The 12995-nt window shown below is 39.5% G+C and overlaps 1 pseudogene; it reads right to left on the bottom strand.

Moving 5' to 3' along the window:
* Positions 1-8837: 8837 nt before the first annotated feature.
* LOC130837314 (RNA polymerase II subunit A C-terminal domain phosphatase SSU72 like protein 3-like) lies at positions 8838-9415 on the bottom strand (annotated as a pseudogene).
* Positions 9416-12995: the final 3580 nt, after the last annotated feature.

The raw sequence follows: 12995 nt of genomic DNA, 5'->3' as shown, positions 1-12995 counted from the left end.
GCGCCCAAGCCTCGGACGAGGTGTTCTCGTTTGCTTGGGGAGTGCAAGGGCGGGTGGTGGGCTGGGTCAGCGCCCAGGAGTGAGACCAGCTCTAGAGGCGGGGCCGTGGGCGGGTACCAGCTTGTGGGCGGAACCAAGCCTAGATGGTAGGGTTGTGGAAGGACACCCGTCGCGTGACGCGATTTAGGGCGGGGCTGTGGCTGGGTATCGGATCCGGGGGGCGGTGCTGGAGTCTCACAGCCAGATGGTGGGCGGAGACCAATTCCAGGGGTGGGAACAAGGCGAGGGTGGGGCTTGGATAGGCGGGCTGGAAAGTGGGAGAAAATTAGCTCCAGGGATGGGGAGGAACACGGGGCTTTCCGTGGATTCCCTAGGCTGTGCAGGCAGACGGATGCTAAACAACTTTTCTTCAGTCCTTTCTCCATGTTCGCGGAGCCTCACACAGCCAAATAAAACGACATGCTCGTAATTAGGATTTTTTTAACTGTTGTTCTTAAATTAAAAAAAAAAAAATTGTATCGTATATTCACATTTCTCTTTAACTTGCTATCCCGAGCCAGTAGATAGGGATCTAATGCTACTTTAGTATTTTTTTTTTGTGAGGGAGGGGGCCAGGTCGTAGATACACATACAGGAAATCTTCCAACGGTGGTTAAGTCAGTAAAATATTCTCACTCTTTTATCGTCTCCCAGTCCTTTTGCTCAGAAATAAACTTCATTTTCTCCTCTATCCTTCCAGATACAGTGTGTATATGTATGTACAATCCCAAGAGGGATATCCCCAAGCAGGAACTGAAGCTGATAAATTGTCTCATGCATCTGGATCTACCGAAAAGAGGTTTAAATTTATGCTGGAGAGAGATGAACTAGTGTTGAATTGATAGGAATAAAACAAAGAAACAAGGGAATTTTACCATTTATAAGATCCAAAGAAAAAAGTGAGAAAGAAAATGTATTCGTAATATCTGGACCAGACTCATATGTCATAAAATGGTACACATCTATGTAATAAAACAGTAGACATTGACTTTCAATTTATCCTGATTATGTAATTATATCGGGGGAGGGGAATTATGTTTTAAGATAGCAAGAGAACTACATGCTAATTTTTTCAGAGAAGAAACTAATTAGAAAAAATTAAAAGCTGGAAAATGAAAAAGCGGTGTAAGTAGCTAATTTAGAAATATAGAATTACAACCAGAAAAACAAAGAACTTGTTTGTGGGAATCAGAATAAAGATGGGGGATGTAGCTTTTCATAAGGCTTAAAGTATTTGAGATATGTGTGTATAGACACACACACACACACACACAAACCTGAATTTTTATTTCAAAGAGATCATCAAACTCTAGGAAGAATTTTTAAAAAAAGGTTCACTTTGCAAAAATATAATTTATTTTAAGAACCACAGACTTCAAGCATAAAAAAAAAAAAGGTATAATCACCCTGGTGGGAAAATGAATAGAGCATCACTTTCTACAATACATGACAAGCATTTTATGTACATTACTCTTGAGTATTTTCACAGCAACCCATAAGGCAGATGCTATTATCTATCTCCATTTTACAGTTGAAGAAATCAGTGGGAGTATATTGCTAAAACGTTCATATTTCATTGAAGTTTTCAACAGATACTGTTTTATTTTGAAATCATTTATTGAACTTTATTTTCATTACTTTCATTTTCATCACTTCAATAAAGTACTATCTCATGAAACTTAAAAGTTTTTGCACAGCAAAAGAAACCATAAACAAGACTAAAAGGCAACCCTCAGAATGGGAAAAAATAGTTGCCTATGAAACAACGGACAAAGGATTAACCTCCAAAATATATAAGCAGCTCATGAAGCTTAATGCCAAAAAAGCAAATAACCCAATCCACAAATGGGCGGAAGACCTAAATAGACATTTCTCCAAAGAAGACATATAGATGGCCAACAAACACATGAAAAGATGCTCATCACTAATCATCAGAGAAATGCAAGTCAAAGCCACAATGAGGTATCACCTCACACCAATCAGAATGGCCATCATCACAAAATCTGGAAACAACAAATGTTGGAGAGGGTGTGGAGAAAAGGGAACTCTCCTGCACTGTTGGTGGGAATGTAAGTTGGTACAGCCACTATGGAAAACAATTTGGAGGTTCCTTAAAAAATTACAAATAGAACTACCATATGATCCAGTAATCCCACTCCTGGGCATATACCCAAAGAAAACCATAATCCCAAAAGAAACATGTACCATAATGTTTACTGCAGCACTATTTACAATAGCCAGGACATGGAAGCAACCTAAATGCCCATCAACAAACGAATGGATAAAGAAGATGTGGCATATATATACAATGGAATATTACTCAGCTATAAAAAGGGATGAGATGGAGCTATATGTCATGAGGTGGATAGACCTAGAGTCTGTCATACAGAGTGAAGTAAGTCAGAAAGAGAAAGACAAATATTGTATGCTAACTCACATATACGGAATCTAAAAATGGTACTCATGAACTCAGTGACAAGAACAAGGATGCAGGTGCAGAGAATGGACTGGAGAACTCGAGTTTTGGGAGGGGGCGGGGGTGAAGGGGAAGCTGAGACAAAACGAGAGAGTAGCACAGACATATATATGCTACCAACTTTAAAATAGATAGCCAGTGGGAAGTTGTATAACAAAGGGAGTTCAACTCGAGGATGGAAGATGCCTTAGAGGACTGGGACGGGGAGGGTGGGGGGGACTCGAGGGAGGGTGGGGGGGAGTCAAGGGAGGGAGGGAATACGGGAATATGTGTATAAAAACAGATGATTGAACTTGGTGTACCCCCCCAAAAATAATTAAAAAAATAAAAAAAATAAAAAAATAAAGTAATATCTCATTCTAGCAAATAAGCAAATAGTATGTAGAAAACAGTTTAATAAAGCTAAAGTTTTCTTCTGATATAGTTAAATATACCAATCACTATTATTATTTTTTTTGGCTTTCTGCCTCACATCTAGGAAGGTACTTATTATCCTAGAGCTTTACTGGAAAACTTTACTAAATATTCAAGAATCAGGGAAATCCATGTTGAGCAAGCTTCCTGAACATACACACAAAAAACCATTATAACAAAATATTGATGCAAAAATCTTAAATTATTAATGAACTGATATCAATACAAGTCATAATTAGGCAAGATTTATCTGTAGCATAAAAAATATTTACACTTTAGAAATTTAGAAAGGTAATGTATGACATTAGTTAATGTATGTAAGAAGAATTTTTTCCAGTCTCACCAAGTGCCAGGAAATCATTTGAGAAAATGCATTGCAGCATTATTTAAAACAACAAAGAAATGGAAACAACCTAAATGCACATTAATGGTTGAAAGAATAAGAAAAATCGAGCACATGCATACAATGGAATGTTATTTAGCCTTAAAAAGGAAAGAAGTCCTGTCATATGCTACAACATGCGTGAACCTTGAGGGCATGGTGCTAAGGGAAATAAGTCAGTACAAAAGAACAAATATTGCATGATTCCACTTAAGTGAGGTACCTAAAATAACCAAGCATAAAAACAAATTAGAAAGGTGGTTTCCAAAAGATGGAGTAAGGGGACCTGGGGAGTTGTTTTGTGGGTGTAGCGTTTCAGTGATGCATAATGGGGGAGGGGCAGTTCTGAGGATCTGTTGCACAACAGTGTGCATGTGTTTGAAAATATTGTAATGTGCTCTTGTAGATTGTTGTCAGGGTGAATGTTATGTTGTATATTTTTTGACACAATAAATTTGAGAAAATATTGAATATAATGCCCATACTAATGTGTAACTGAAAGAATAGAAAGATGTACTCAATATGGAAAATATTAATAGGGCATTAAACCCTTAAAGAAAAAAAGAAAGGTGTGTTTTCTGGTTCTGGACAAGATGGTGTAGACTCACATTTCTTTGATTCTCAGTGCTAAATAAAATTAAAAACCATGGAAATAAACAGGCAATTGTAAGAAACCTGAAAGATAGAAAGAGGAAGGCAGACTGGCAAAGGACCTCAGCACTTGAGGAATAACGCAAGTATCTTTAGGTTTTATCTGAATCTCCTATTTACCTCACACTGATCACCAAAGAAGCTGGCAACCTGGAATTGCCAACAAACACAAACAAACAAACGAAAAGAACCCTAAGAAAAACCTGTTCTCTTTGGCTGAAAGGCCAGAGCATGGGAATCTCAGGAGAACAGAAAACATTTTTTTACAACACTTTCCCTACCCCACCCAAACACCATGGATGACCCCCTCCATGATGTCAGCAGGGACTGAGTGGGAAGCATAGATAGCTGATACCCATCCAAGAGCATCAGGTAGCCCAGGTGGGCACTTTCCTGCCTCCTAACCCAGTGTCCACTGACTCTCTACTCCAGCAGCAGCAAGTGACCCAGGAAGTCACTCTCCAGACCCACTGGGCAACATCAACAAGAGCAAGCCAGATACCTGGTCTCCTGCCAACCCCACCCCCACCAGGCAACAGCCAGCAGGCCAGTGGATGCTTTCCTATTCAATGGCACATCAGTGGAGACAGGGCTGGGAGTCTGTCTCATTGTTTCCCACAGGGGTTGTAGGAGTTAGACTCCTTGATCAGTATCAGGGAAGACGGAAAAGGAAGTTTGGACATTTACCCCCATGTGCTGGAAGCAGGAAACCCAGGGTGGCACATCTTTGCTCTTTTCTCACTAGACATGGACTAGGATTCTGAACTTCCATTCCAACCTGGAGGTGATGTGAATGAGGTATCACTCATCATCCCAATTAGAGAGGAAGGGAGGACCTTGGAGAGGCAGGAGTTGGAGAAAAGGACTCTTCAATGCTGGAAAAGAAGTGCTTGGCAGACACCTCATGATACAAACATGAACTGATAGAATATGCCAAAACCGTAAAACTTGAACTGCAGGGTAGGAGTCCATGCAGTATTTTCAGTGTCTTCCAAGCAGAGAACAAATGAAGCAGGACAGAATAGCAGTCCAAGCACTCTGAAAACTAAATTATCATGGAAATTATGGCACACAAAATGATATCAGGACCTGAGTGATAAACTTAAGCAAGGCAAATAAATGCCTGAAAAAAAAAAAGGAAGATTAAATAGGACCCTGAGTCTTCCAATGTAATATACAAAATGTCCAGAAACGAATAGAAAAATCACTGATCATGTCAGGGATCAGGAAAACCACAGCTAGGACACAGACAATCATAAGATGCCAACATTGAAATGACATATTTTGGAATTAAATGACAAGGATTTTAATGCAGGCATCACAAAGTTTTTCAAATAAAAAATTTGAAATAACCTGAAAACAAAAATATGGAAAATTTCAGCAAAGAAATGGAAGATATAAAAACCACATGAAAATTGTACAGCTGAAAAATATAATAATTGAAAGAAAAAACACACTGTATGGGCTCAATACTAGATATGAGATGGCAGATGATAGAATTGATGAATTTGAGTTTAAACCAGTAGAATTTAATGCATATAAGCATGAGAGAGAAAATAGATTGGGAAAAAAATGAACAAAGTCTAAAAGACCTGTGAGAATATAGCAAATAATGTAATATTTATGTCCTTGAAGTCCCGTACACAGAAGATCAAGTGTGTGAGGCTGAGAAATATTCTAAGAAATATTAGCTGAAAAGATCTCAAACATGGTGAAAGACATAAAACTACAGATTTTAAGTTCAGCAGACCTCAAACAGGTCTTCTGCCCTTCCCCCACCAAAAAGATCACGCCATTACACATTATAATTAACCTTCTGAAAACTTAAGACAACAACTTTTGCAAGCATCTAGAGAGAAAATATGTATTATCTACAGGGGAACAAAGATTCAAGTGACAGTGGATTTCTCGTCTGAAACCACAAAGACTAGGAAGAAATGACAAAATATTTTTCAATTGGTGGGAAAAAGGTAATTTTCAACCCCAATTCTGTATTTGGTGGAAATATTGGGGGTGGGGGGTGGGGAAGACTTCACAGAACAAGAAAAACTAAGAGAATTTATTGTCAGTACACATACCCTTCAAAAAATGGTGAAAGACTTTCTTCAAAAAGAAAACAAATGATAAAAGAAGATGGCTTGGAACTTCAGAAGGGAAGAAAGAACATGAAAATCAATAAAAATAAGGGTAAATATAACCTATCCTCTCATGATATTTGTACTCATGTTTGACAGTGGAAGTAACCTCGGTGTAACTTTGACAGTGGACGACCTAGATGGATGGGATGGGGAGGAGGGTCGGAGGTCCAAGAGGGAGGAGATATATTTATACATATGGCTGATTCACTTCATTGCATACTGGAAACTAACATAACACTGTAAAGCAATTATACTCGAATAAAGATGTGTTAAAAAATAAAATAGCCAGATTGAAATCAGGGTTGGATTGGATATCACAGCGGTCTGAAAGTGAGTAAAAGGAAATTGTTCGTGACAGCCTGGTGACTGCCCATGATAAAGATTAATCCCAATCTTTAATAATAACCAATAACAAGCGCACTGCATGACTCTCTTCTACTTCGATTATGGGTAACATTGCGCAGGCCGAATCAAATGCAATACTGCTGAAGCAGAATGGATGGAAACCCACATTAAAAAGATTCGGTGGGTGAAAGACCTACAGAAGAAAGATGTAATAATGTTTTTTTTATGATTATTGCTTCCATTGTTATTATTTTGGCTTGTGTTATTATAATTGTTATTATGATAATTACTTTTTATTGATACTTCTCGTTACGTTTATCTTGAGATAGAAACAATAACTGCCCAGCTCTCCTTGCAAAAATGCCAAGGGATTGGTTGTAAGTAATGATGAAAAACTCTTTTTCTCTTATATCAGTTCGGCCATAAAAGGGATGTTAACTCTTTCTGTAAAGGTAACTTATGTTGCATAAAATAAAGTCATACATTTTTCCAAAGCTGATCACTCAATAAAGAAAAAAAAAAAGAAAAACATCCAGTTCCATTCCTTTTAATTTATTCATTTACATTTTATATTTTGTTTAAGTAAATATATATTTTTAAAAATGTATATTTTTTTGGACTGTGATTGATTTACGATGTGTTGGTTTCTGCTGTACAGCAGAGTGAATCAGCTGTACATACACATATATCCACTCTTTTTTTAGATACTTTTCCCATATAGAGCATTACAGAGTTGAGAAGAGCTCTTTGTGCTATAGTGTAGGTCCTTACTAGTTATCTATTTTATACACATTTTATAGTTTTAGTTCATCACTGTAATCACTCCATTTTAGCACCTGCAGCATTTTACTCCTCTGTCATATTTGCCTTGACTTGCCCAAACAGACAGGAACTCAATTACTGGCATATTCAATTTTCCTCAAAATGGATTTTCTGGGAAAAATACTATTGACTGGACAAAACATTTCTATCTTCAGAAGAACACCCAACACTACCGAAAAACCTACTACAATTTGGTGTTCCCATCCCATGAAATGATAGCGTCAACAGATAATCCCCTCCCATCACAAATCCTAACCGTGAAGACCAACCATCAGCAGAGAGACTGATCTTAAAGGGCACTGAAACTACCAGCAAAGAAACACTTACCTCCTTCCCACCAGCACTGCCACATGCATACACCTGCACCTGGTCACCTGTGGTGAAAGACAGAAAATTGGGAGTATTTCTGAATACCTCTGTCTCTCTCCTCTTCAGCAAGTCCCATCATTTCAACTCCAACATCTCTCTGACCCCACATGTCCTCCACCTGTCCAGAGCCAACACCCTACTTCTGGGTCCATGCTTATCCTCAGGAATTACTGTACAAGCTAATCCCTCCAGGTCCAACCTTGCTCCAATCTGCCTACACTCTGGGAAGAAGCCATCACCTACTTTGTGACATAGCAAGTAACCTCACTCAACCATGCCAACTACCTCTCCTTTATTTTCTCCTGTAAGTCACACAGGACTTGGTGCCACTGCTGATCAGAACCAAGAATGTTTCACTTCCCAATAGTGAGGCCCCACTTTCAGAGGAGTGCAAAACTCAAAGCAACGAACGTTGTAAGCCTGAAGAAAATTCCCATTAGGAAAGAATACATTTCTCCATGGAGTTCATATGGCTTGAACAATAAGAAACCAAAAAATAAGAAACCCCAAATGAAAAGACACCTTTTTTTTAAATTAGAGGTTTTATTTCCTTTAATGAGCTATTTAGTTGAACAGATCATGTCAGAATTTTAGTCATAAATGCCACCCATTATCTACCCTGAGTTTCTAATAAAGTTGGCATTAGTAAAAGACATACAACTAAAAATAAAAGTATTTTTAAGTTCAAACATTCAATATAATCCTATCTCAACTAAAGAAAAAAATCACATTTGTACACCACACCAAAAGGACAAAAGGAAATTGTTATCAATATAAGTAAATGGAACAGACAATGGGTTTTTTGTTTTGTTTTTTGTTTGTTTCCAGTATACCCTTCAAACACATCACTTGTCCATCACTCCATCATAAACCTTGGTTTGTTCACTGGGAAAATGGAGTCCTCGAGGTTAACTTCCTTGCAGAGCCGTTTGAGCACCGAATTGTTCCTTCCCAGCAAAGTACCCACACCATGGTCCCCCAGGTTGGAAGGGTTTTGATGCCTTCTGGTAGTCCGTGTTCCGATTCCCATGAAATCTTTTTCTCCTCCACTGCCTCCTCTGAGTGGGCTGTACCTGAAAAAAATCATACAGGTGACTCAGTGGAAAGGGCTTTGAAGATGCTTCTCACAGAAAATACTGACTAGCCCAAAAGTCCAGGCACAAGTTCTTACCTGCAAAGGAGCTGAAAGCACCCAAGATCTTCAGTAGAAGCAGACTGTGTGCAGAAAGCCCCTTCTTGTTTTCTTCTTGCCTGCCTGGAGCAGCTCAACCAGACTGCTTTCCATGTTGTCTGTCTGCTGGAGACCTTGGCAGAGCTCACAGATGATCAAAGCTCCAAGGGTGGCTGCCTCCAGGGTGTCCTCTGTGTCCATGCTGATCACCTGCACAGGCTGCCAGGTCTCCTGTTCTCTGGCACACAGATCTTTCACTACCCTTTGATACACTCTCTCCTCACAGGTGAAGATGACTTCGAAGGGATCTCTGTACTCTTGAAATCTTTCTGGGCAAGGCTTGATGCTCTCATTTCTTCCCAAGATGTGTAACTCACCATTGCTGCTGTAGTGTAGTCAGTCTTTCCCGAGAAGGTCCTTGCACATCTGCTCATACGTGGTGGAGAAATCATAAACCACGAGGGTGCCAGTCCTGGGAACATCGCACAGGATCCCACTCCAGAAGACCTGACACTGAACCCTTTCTTCTTAAGGATGCTGTGGGCTTCCACGCTCCTGTTCATATTACTCATACAGACCACGGCCACCCTGAGTGGGGAGGAGGGCATGATGGTGGCCACCTGGGGCTCCAGCCAGACAGGTGGGGTCAGGGTCTGAGGGGACTGTGAAGCCAGGGAGAAGACCACCTAGGTCCAGCTCTTCCAACTAGTATAGTGTCCAAGAACAGAGGCCAGATTTATATTGTCACCCCCCATCCTTGGTGAATGGATAACTCTTGATTGATTGATTGGGCTAACTTTTGAGTGATTGGGCTTGGATAGTGGGCTCTGACCAGAGAACCCAATCCAGTCATCAGAACAATCTGGTGATTAAATCACTTGAACAGCTCATTCTCCACAAGGGTGTGGCTACCTCTGGTTGTGTTTTGAAATCTGCACTTAGCCCTCTTGGTTCACCTGTGGGTGGGGCTACTATTGATATTAGGCAAAATACATAGACTACTCCCAAGCTTGTCACCAGCCCCTCCAGAGACCTGAGAACATGCATGGGAAAAATGTATTTGAAATTTCCAAGCTTACACTCAAGTCAATTATACATAAAATTACAAGGGTTGTCACCTATATCTTTTGTACAATTGATACTCTAGAATTGTAACTGTGTCAGATCACAGGAGGATACACATAGTTTTTCCCATAAAGTAATAAAATAATTCACCAGAGTATTAAAAAAATAAAGAAAATAATGATAAAAGAAGGTGGCTTGTAACTTCAGAAAGGAATAAAAACAAGGGTAAATATAATATCCTCTCATGATATTTCTATTCATGTTTGACAGTGGAAGGAAAATTTATAATATCATCTTATGTTTATGTAGGTAGAGGAGATACTTAGGACAATTCTATTCTAAAGTGAGGAGTAAAGATTCTTCACTTCATTTGAAGTAGTAAGTTGTCCTTACCAGTACACTGTATTCTCTAGAGCAACCACTGAGAAAGCTGTAGGAAAACACACACTCCAAAGTACTATTAATGAATCATAATGGAATTCGAAGTCAAGTGTACACACACACACAAAAAAAAAAACCCACAAGAAAAAAGAAATGGAGTAACCAAAAGCAGAAGGAGCAAACCAAACTAGTGATACAAATATCAGAGGTAAGGCCTAAGATACTGAAAACTACTTCAAAGGTAAATGGTCTAAACGTTGTGGAACCCAAGCTTGGCTGCTCCTCGCTCAAGGATCCAATAGTGAGAGACACGTGTTGGGTAGAAAGAAATATAGCTTTATTGAGGAAGCAACAACCTTGGGGGGAAGGTGGACTCATGTCCCAAAGAACCAATTCTTGACTCCCCAGGTTTTGGTCAAAGATATACAGGGAAAAGAGGAGGGAGCAACATGCTTGTGAGAGGGTAGCCTTCTATTTTCAGAGATGAATATTACAATCATTGGCGTCAAACTTTCATCACATCTTACTTTCACTGAGAACATTATCAGAACATGAGTCTCTGGTTATTTCTAAAAAATAAGGAACAAAGGTAAAATCAACTTGAACAACTAATCTTCCACTTCAACATGTGTAATTAGCTTCTTTATCTATAAACTAAGCAAAAGTCTATGGGAACTAGGGTAGGAGTCAGGCTTATCATACTTGAAGCTGAATTTCCTCAGTTACATAAATATAGAATTTGGTAAGGTAGATAAAAGAGGATGACTTATTTGTAAACCACCTATGGTAATCTCACTTCAATATGCCCATATAGGCAAGTAGAAAGGAAAAAGATGGTAAGTTACAATAGACAAACAAAACAGTAATAATAAAAACCCACAGAGTGTCCATACTAGAGAAATAAAGTAGATTTCACATCCAAGAAAATTACTAGGGCCAAAAAGAAACATTATATGATGATAAAAATGTCAACCCACCAAGAAGACAGTGATTACAACAGAGAATCAAAATACATGAAACAAAAAATGATATAGCATTACATTATGTATCCTTAGGGGGGAAAAACACAACACATTTGTACAACCTAAATATATACAATTTTTATTTGTCAGTCATACCTCAGTAAAGCTGGAAAAAAGGGAATGAGAAATGTATCAACACATAAGATGGTTTGATTGATGATAGAGAGATGATAGCTATGAGATAAAGCAAGTACAGCAGAACATGAATGGTAAAATTTATGTGGTGAGTATGTTGTGCACACCATAAAATTCTTTCAGTTTTTTGCATGTTAGAAAATGTTCAGAAATCAAAATCTAAAAAAGCAAAAAAAAGCTGATGTAACTGAAAGCAGAAAAAGAGGAATAAAAAATAATAATTGGGTATTTCATTAACGTTGTCAGCAACTGACAGTACTATTGGACAAAAGGTCAGCTAAGAGAAGGAAAACTGAACAGTGCTTTCAAATATCAGTAATCAATTAATTTATAGAACACTAAATTGATATTTATTGCACACTCCTTTCAACTACAGCAGAATACACATTTTTGCCAGGCACCTATGGAACATCCTCAGAAACAACATATTCTGAGGTGGAGGGGATCAAGATGGCAGAAGAGTAGGAAGCAGAGTTCACCTCCCTCCACAAAAACATTGAAAATACATCTACGAGCGCAACGATTCAAACTGAACAGCTACTGAGCACAATGAGAAGACCTCAGATGTCCGAAAAGACAAGGAAACCTCCATGGAATCAGGTAGGACAAAAGGAAAAAGAAAATAAGGAAACAGGATGGGGCCTGTGCCCTGGGGAAGTTGATATGAAGGAGGAAAAGTGCCCGCACCTTTGGAAGGCTCCTCACCAGTGGAGAGATTAGACTGGACAGAGGGGGAGGTTTTGGAGCCTAAAAGGGGAGAACAGCAACTGGTTGGTGGATGGCAAGATGAAGAGTAACATGCACAGAGGGTCAGGACCGTGCTGAAGCTCAGACTCTGAAGCTCAGTCCCAGGGAGAGGACCAGGGTTAGGTGTGGAAACAGCCTGCAGAGGTCTGGCTGTGGCAACTGAGAGTGAACTAGGAAGAAGCCTAGACCCACAGGAGAGGCAAGGAACCAATACTGGGAGGCACACGAGGAGAGGGGTGGGACCACCACAGGAACGTCTTTCCTGTGAGCCCTTCTAGGCAACAAGATATCGAGGGCTCCAGAGGCGAGCACTGGCCACCTCTTCCAGACCCACAGGCAGATGCCAGGCTCCACCCCTGCTGACCTGGAAGGGCTCAGACAGCTCCAGCCATTAGCAATTCCACCACTGGGCCCCATGACCTGCCCATGCAGTCCCGTGAGGGTGCAGATAACGACCCCCACTAGCAGAATAAAAACCATATGATCATCTCAATATATGCAGAAAAAGATTTTGACAAAAATCAACACATATTTATAATAAAAACTCTGCAGAAAATGGGCATGGGGGAACCTACATCAACATAATAGAAGCCATATACACAAACCCACAGCTAACATCATACTCAACAATGAAAAGCTGAAAGCATTTCCTCTAAGATCAGGAACAAGAAATCCACTCTTGGCACTTTGATTCAATATAGTTTTGGAAGTGCTAGTCATGGCAATCAGAGAAGAAAAAGACATAAAAGGAAACCAAGTTGGAAAAGAAGAGATGCTACCAGAAAACTGCTAGAGCTAATCAATGAATTTGGTAAGGTTGCAGGATACAATTTTTTTT

The sequence above is a fragment of the Hippopotamus amphibius genome, chromosome 15 (genome assembly GCF_030028045.1).
Source record: "Hippopotamus amphibius kiboko isolate mHipAmp2 chromosome 15, mHipAmp2.hap2, whole genome shotgun sequence".
Taxonomy (NCBI): domain Eukaryota; kingdom Metazoa; phylum Chordata; class Mammalia; order Artiodactyla; family Hippopotamidae; genus Hippopotamus; species Hippopotamus amphibius.
This window is presented reverse-complemented; position numbering and strand designations above follow the sequence as displayed.